Here is a 5,563-nt window from a genome sequence, read left to right on the forward strand (position 1 = left end):
TCACCACTGGACCAATAAACAACATTCTTATCAACAGAGAAAAGAATGAAGCTGTCAAGGACTTCATTCTTCTTGGATCAACTATCAACACTCATGGAAACAGCAGTTAAGAGATCAAATGACGTATTGCATTAGGCAAATCTGCTGCACAGGAACTTTTTCAAGTGTTGAAGAGCAAAGATGTCAGCTTGAGGACTGAGGTGTGCCTGACCCAAGTCATGGTATTTTCAATAACCTCATATCCATGTGAAAGCTGGACAGCGAATAAGGAAGACCATAGAAGAATTGATTCTTTTGAGTTATGGTGTTGGAGGAGAATATTGAATGTGCCATGTACTGCCAAAAGGACCAATAGATCCATTTTGGAAGAAGTGCAGCCAGAGTGTTCCTTTGAGGCCAAGATGGCTAAACTTTGTCTCTCATACTTTGGACATATTGTCAGGAGGGACCAGTTGCTGGAGAAGGATATCATGTTTGATAAAGTGGAGGGTTAGAGAAAAAGAGGAAGACCCCCAATGAGATGGATTGGCCAAGTGGCAGCATAGATGGACTCAAGTGTGGCAACAGTAGTAAGGTTATCCCAGGATCGGGCAGTGTTTCGTTCTGTTGTGCATAAGGTCACTGTGAATCGGTACTGATTCTATGACACCTAACAAAACAACAATGTTTAAGGTCATATTTTGGCACTTATGGACTTGTTTTAATTTTTTTCACCTTCAATCTGAATTTACATAGGAGCAATTTGTGGTTAGTTCCACCTTCCCTGATACTGTTTTGGTTGATGAGATTGAGCTTTTCTACCATCTCTCTCCACAGATGTAGTCAATTTTATTTCTGTGCATTCCATCTGGTGAAGTACATGCATATAGTCCTCTTTTATGTTGTTTAAAAAAGGTGTGGTGGTGGTGTGCTGTGGAGTTTGTTCTAACTCATCGCAAACCTACATAGGATTTCTGAGGCTGTATATAATTACAGGAGCCAAAAGCATCATCTTTCTCCTGCAGAATGGGCTGGTCCTTTCAAAGTGCTAAACTTGTGGCTAGCAGCCAGACTCATAACCAATATGTTACCAGAGCTCCTTAAAAAACAACAACAACAATAACAAAAGACATAGTCACCTTTTATTTCATTTTAAAAAGGAATTTGCTACGGATAGGTAATATTCCTTGAAGAATTCTATCCTGTGATCTCCAGAATTTTTGGTAGCACAAGACAAAATTCTGAAGACAGGAAGGGTTAGTAAAGAAAGAAGAATAAATAACTATGGATCCTTCTTCTTTGTTTCCAACCTTTACATTCTAATCACCAGTAAGCATCAAGGCACTTTGAATGCTTAATTTTTTGTACTCAATTTCAGAGTATAGAAATTGGTATTCTTCAATTTCATCATAACTGGCTTTGGTGACTGGTGTTTAAATTTGAATAATAGTTGTATTCACTGGTCTTCCTTAGAGACATATAAATATTGTCCTATCACTGAGAGCTTTGCAATCAAGATAAATTTTGAAATGTTATATTTCATGATGAATTAGAACCATTTCTCTTTAATTAGTCATGCCTAGCATTTTAAACCATATAATTGTCATTTTCTAAATGGCCAATATCAGCGTTTTTAGCCCACTAATACATGAGGCACTCACTCATCTATGCCAAGAAATTTGGAAGACAGCTATCTGGCTGACTGATTGGAAAAAATCAGAATTTGGGCCCATTCCAAAGAGAGGTGACCCAACGGAATGCAGAAATCATCTGACAAACTCTTTGATATCCCAAGCGAGTAAAGTTTTACTAAAGGTAAAACTTTGCTTGCTGTAAGTGAAGAGGACTTAAAATATTTACTGATGAAGGTCAGTAAATATTATAAGTCTTCGGTATGGATTACATCTCAATGTAAAAAAAAAAAAAACAAAAATCCTCACAGCGGGACCAATAAACAACACTCTTATCAACAGAGAAAAGATTGAAGTTGTCAAGGACTTCATTCATCTTGGATCAACTATCAACACTCACGGAAGCAGCAGTCAAGAAATCAAACAACGTATTGCATTGGGCAAATCTGCTGCACAAGACCTTTTTAAAGTGTTGAAAAGCAAAGATGCAGCTTGAGGACTAAGGTGTGCCTGACCCAAGCCATGGTATTTTCAATAACCTCATATGCATGCGAAAATTGGATAGTGAAGACAGAAGAGTGTAGAAGAATTGATATTTTTGAGTTGTGGTGTTGGAGGAGAATACAGAAAGTGCCATGGGCTGCCAAAAGAACAAACAGATCTGTGTTGGAAGAAGTACAGTCAGAGTGTTCCTTAGAAGCTAGAATGACCAGACTTCGTCTCTCATACTTTGGACATATTGTCAGGAGAGACCAGTCACTGGGGAAGGATATCATGTTTGGTAAAGTGGAGGGTCAGAGAAAAAGAGGAAGACCCCCAGCAAGATGGATTGGCACATCCACAGTGGCAGCAGCAATGAGCTCAGGTATTGCAATGATTGTAAGGTTGGTCCAGTACCGGGCCGTGTTTCATTCTATTGTTCAGAAGGTCACTATGAGTCGGTGTCAACTCCGTGTTACCTAACAAAAAGCAATACATCAAAAGTGATTAACTCAAAATAACATGGATCATACCTCATTAATACAACAAAGACAAACCATCTCCAAACTGGATTATAACTGCAGACACTGTTGTCTAGCAGGTTCAGGAGTCCAAGTGTGGCTCTGTGAGTTAATTTCCTGGACTGTAAAGTTGGTATGAACTGCAAGGTCAGTGGTTCAAACTCACCAGTCCCTCTTCAGTAACTTTGTACAGGGTTGCTATTGGTCTCAATGGACTCAACGGCCCTTAACAACAACAATAACAGTAGGTTCAGACTCATAGCTGTATAGGGTTTCTGAGGAGCAACTGGTTGATGAACTGCTGACTTTGCGGTTAGCAGTCCATTGTTTATTCTACAGCCTCACACCAGGACCCCACCCAGAGGCATAAAGGTTAAGATTTGTAAAAATTTTGTGGGATCACAGTATAATACATAACACCATTCAAAGCCTGACAGATAACCAATTGAAGCTCATATAATGATAACATGATGTATTATTTGATTTGTAGAGTCTATTGTGATATCCTTGTGTATTGCACTTGGGGTATAATTTTGATTGAGGTTGTTGATATTAAAATTTTATTTGTCAGTTTTATGTTGTGTTTGTTGTTATTATCTCTTTATTCTGTTGGTAAAACAAACAAGCAAGCAAACAAAACTAGGTAGACCATAGACAGAATTTTCATAAAGAAAACGTGAAAGAAATAGGGTGAAACAGGAAATTCCATTCCTACCAACTGAATTCTGAGAGAAGATTACTCCTCTCTAATGGGAACATTTGCATAAAACACAGAAAACAAGCAAAATTTGAGTGAAGCAGTGGGGTATTTTAGGTAACATTCTGTCCAGAACATTGCATCTTTCCTCCTTAAAGCCATGCCAATTTCTTTCTGCATAATAGACATGTATTTCAGGGAAAAACATGTTCAATTTCAATGGGCAGTCCCAAAGATGTCAACTTCTATTGTTTGCCCCAGAATTGGTCATTAGCAAATAGAAGCAGATATAGCAAATGTACTGAAAAATGAGTTGGAGACAGTTTTGTACCCATGTCAGAAAACTTGCTATTTGAAGACTTAAATTTGAGCAAAATACAGACAGAGTAAGCTCAACATGAGCATATCAACACTGATACAAACACACCACATGAAGCTAAACTGCATGACCTTTCCCCTAACACAATGCAGACTGAGATGGAGGCCACAGAAGCCCAAAGGACAAGATCCAGCACGAAGAAAGCATCTCCACCTTTCCTGAGTCCTGTCTGCTCTAAAGAGTTAGAGTAGGTTGTTAACATCAGAATCACACCAGCATTTATTTAGAACTTTGATTTGCTTTATTTTATTGATGTCCATCTGTTATTTGTCTTTTTAATGATTTGTTAATAAACTGTTTTAATTCACTTTTTTACAAACTGATAGACCAAAGGTCAGGCAATTTTTTTTCTGTGCAGTATCAAATAGTAAATATTTTAGACTTTTCAACTCATCCAATCCATTGCAATAGCTTAACAGCAATCATAAAAATACAGAAAAGAATGGATATGACTGTGTTTCAATAAAACATGATTTAATAAATAACCACCAGACTGGATTGGACCTGGATTGCTGACTCTGTTTTAGACCAACAATTCTGCAACAATTTTTATATTCTGAATGTTGCATTTTCCATGTAAGAAAAACTGACTGTCATTCTTCTGAAACATTAAAAATCGACACGATTAGGGCATGTAAGATAAGCAATGGACTGCTAACCACAGATTGACTCTTCAAACCCACCAGCCACTCCTCAGATACCTTATACAGGGTTATGAATCAAAACCAACTCACTGGCACTGAAAAATAACAATTTCAAATTAAAGTTACCAATAGCAAGAAACATTGTGCGTGTGGATGTGTTTAATCTCAAGTTTTACATGATTTAGGAACTACCCATCAGTGGTTTAAAGACAACTCCACTCTTAATTACTCTTCAGTGATGCCTCTACTCCTCTCTGTGATAAATACAAACCCTGGCTTTTCCTAGAGTTAGGCATTATAGAAGGCTAGTGTTTTGTTACACTTTAGGTTCTGGTACTCCTTATCCAGATCAATTGCACCACTCAAGTTTAAGCTACCATGCTAGATTACTTCATTCCCATGATAGACTCAGTATCATGGTCCCCAAAGCTGTGCTTCTTTTTCTTTTTTTAAAAAAAAGTGCTGATTTTTTAAAGCTTATATTGTGAATTGAATGATACTTTACATGGGAGAACATTGGTTTCACACCATCGTTTCATTGCAATGATTACAATCTCGTCTGTGAGTCAACCTTCAACAGAATTTGCTTCCATTGCCTCTGATTTTTTGTTGTTGTTGTTGTTGGGGGAGAATATACACAAAAACACTCAGGGATATATAATCATTGAAACAACCAAAGGGTGCCTTCTGCAAGCTTGCCTCCAGGCTGCCAGCACTCAGTCTTTCTCTTTCCATGAATCTAGAGTCCTCAGCTGCTCCTTTTCTCCATGTCTCCATCTCTGCTTCCATCTCTGGTGTTGCAGCTTCTCTGGATAGGATCCCGCATTCCGCTCATGCGCTCCTCCCTTGATGGTTCTAGAGTCCTCTGTTTCTGGACTATAAGATTAACTACTTCCCTGTTTTTGTTATAAAACTTCTACCTTTACAGCTGTGACAGTCTTAGTTAGTCATGATAACAATTATTTACTATTGAATCATTAGAATCTTATCCCACTCTCTTTTCAAAGCTGTAGTTCTTAATGCTCCACCTGTCCAGCACCAATGCTGTCTAAATCCTGCTTTGTTACTGCAGGAAATGGTACACAAACTGGAATTTGTGATCATCTTGATTAAATTTCCATGTGGCAATATTAAAGGGTTAGTAATATCAGAAGGATGTTTACCTGTGCTTTATTGACTACGCAAAGGCTTTCGATTGTGTGGATCATGACAAGCTATGGACAACATTGAGA

The sequence above is a fragment of the Chrysochloris asiatica genome, unplaced genomic scaffold, assembly GCF_000296735.1.
Source record: "Chrysochloris asiatica unplaced genomic scaffold, ChrAsi1.0 scaffold00117, whole genome shotgun sequence".
Classification (NCBI taxonomy): Eukaryota; Metazoa; Chordata; class Mammalia; order Afrosoricida; family Chrysochloridae; genus Chrysochloris; species Chrysochloris asiatica.